Here is a 2,731-nt window from a genome sequence, read left to right on the forward strand (position 1 = left end):
TGAAACTGAATAAATATTACTATCATCATTCATATCATTATCAGAATAAATATTTTTATCAGAATGACTACTCTCCACCAGTTATACTGGCCGCCATGTATAGCCTATCTTGTGCTGAAAAATGGCGTTAAACCCTACAACAACAACAACAACAACAGAATAACTACTATTATCAGAATAAATATTATTATCTGAATTAAAAATAAAAATCTTATTCTTCACTGATTATACAATTTGCTGGGGTAAATAGTACTCAAAATTGTAATCATTGATCACATTTCAATATTTTGATGGGGTAAATGGTATTTAAAATTGTGAAAATCATTCAGATTTTATAATTTGTATGGGTAAATGATACTAAAAATATTGACTATAGGGGTGATAAATTTGAATCAGAGTATATAGTGTTATCAGAATAGAAATAAATCTGAATCAAAATAAATATTATAATCAGAATAAATTTTACACGTGTTATTATTTGGTATGAACACTTTCACTTTCGCTATCACATTCACTGGTAACTTTGTCATTGTTTCCATTTTCACAATCCGTTACCGCAGCCAAAGCTGAAATGCTCCCTGTTGCCATAACTTTTATTTTCACAATCCCCTTTAGTGACATTGTCACTACTTTCACTTTCACAATCACGACGGTCACTGGTGACAGCGCTTTAATTTTCACGATCTGACATAGTTTTCTCAATTGTCTTACACGCGTATTAATAATCTTTTTTTTGTTTCGTATTCGTGAGATAATTCTGATCTAAAATATTTTCATCGCGCGTGAGAGATAAACGAATGTTTCAACTTCTGTATCTTTGACTGTCGCCAAGGATCGAAACATATATTGTTAAATCAGCTTAATAAATCTGTATTCTGCTGGTAGTATAGATCTATCTTCAAATTTTCGTTGTTGTAATGATTCAAAATCACAAATAATTTTTTTCAGGATTTAGTTCATCAGATATTTTTATACCGTCATGTTTTGATTTTTGAATTGCAGAAATAATAGCATTAATAATTTCAAAATTCATTATATAGATTAATTATTGATAATGCTGAATTATTCGATTTTATAATTACCGATACAACGGCGAGGAACACATTTATAAGTCGAAGGCATGTTACGTTACCGGACGGAACTAAATTAGGTACAATTTTGGGCTATATTGATGGTGAGCCACCACAGTATAATCAGTTAAGATCTTTACTTTTCGATAATAGATATTTTAAATGCATTGATTAGAAGATTAATATGAGCGGTTATCATTCCACGGGGTCCCTTCATTTGCCTTTTTGCCTTTTCATAGGACCATTCTTGTGGTCTTCTTGGCTCCCCACGAGGCTTTTCTTTTTGGCTGACATTCTTTCTGGATGTCTTTGTGTATGGTACCCTTCAGTGAGATTGCTACTGTTTATTTTTGAAGACTCCACAAATTTTTGCATAGATCCCCCCCCCCAGGGAATCTCTAAAAACAAGAGGAAATTTTAGAGATTCCGAGGGTTGTCTCTTCGTTTCAATATATATATATATATATATATATATATATATATATATATATATATATATATATATATATATATATATATATATATATATATATATATCGACTTGCCAAGTTCGTGATGATGGTGAATCTCATGTGTGGTCAACATTCATAATTATGCGCAATACCGAAGGTGTTATCGATGATACAGTGAATGACCAACGACCAGCGACGATTGTTAATTATCTCGACAATCAAAAATATTTTTGCAGAGTCAAGTTTATTGTAGCCGTAGATACCGCGGAAGACGATATATTATCAATGACAAGCATGACCCTGTCCGTCTTGACACTGGAAATATTGTTGCATTAAATAAAAATTCCAAACCAGGAATGTTGATAAACCGTATTATGAACGAGTGTATCCTGTGACTGCAGTAATTTATGCAAAATAGCCAATAAATGATAAACCTAGCGTTCATGATCTCAAACCGATGAAATTTTTGAAAATAAAATGTGTAGCCGAACGATTTACAGAACACTTCACAAACGCGATACGTGAAAATAAACTAACGGATCTAAGACGTAAAAATATAAATGAGTGGGCAGAAACAGTTAAAGGTACATGAGCGTCTATCAATGACGTTGCTGAACTGGAAAGAAACTAAAACTCCAAATAATGGTAAAAACAATGATAGGAAAGGTTTTTACGAATTTTTTTTCGATTTTATAATTACCGATACAACGGAGAGAAACACATTTATAAGTCGAAGTAATGTTAACTTATCGAACGGAACTAAATTAAGTACAGTTGTGAGCTATACTGATGGTGAGTCACCGCAGTATACTCATTTAAGATTTTGAATGCTCGCGTACGTTTCGATAAATTTATGATCGATGGTAAATAGATTTTCTGATGCCGCTGTTAAAGTCGCCACATATTCATTTTATATCCCCCCAAAATACAGAACAACTACATATCGGCGCTGATGCATCATGGGGCGAATGGAGAATAAATCAAGAAAAGGTTTAGGAGTTTAACGTTGTTTTTTTTTTTGAGTTTATCGTGGTATAAACTGTCAGTTGCCGACTCACACAGCAAATAACGCCCGAAGGGCGTTATGTAAGCTGTGTGAGTCGGCAACTGACAGTTTATACCACGATAAGCTCAGAAATAAAAAAACAATGTTAAACACTTATAACTGAAATTTCAATTATTCGTTATGTTATTTTGTTTGCATCATTA

This window comes from Sinohyriopsis cumingii, unplaced genomic scaffold (assembly GCF_028554795.1).
Source record: "Sinohyriopsis cumingii isolate HCF-2022 unplaced genomic scaffold, ASM2855479v2 utg001869l, whole genome shotgun sequence".
Classification (NCBI taxonomy): Eukaryota; Metazoa; Mollusca; class Bivalvia; order Unionida; family Unionidae; genus Sinohyriopsis; species Sinohyriopsis cumingii.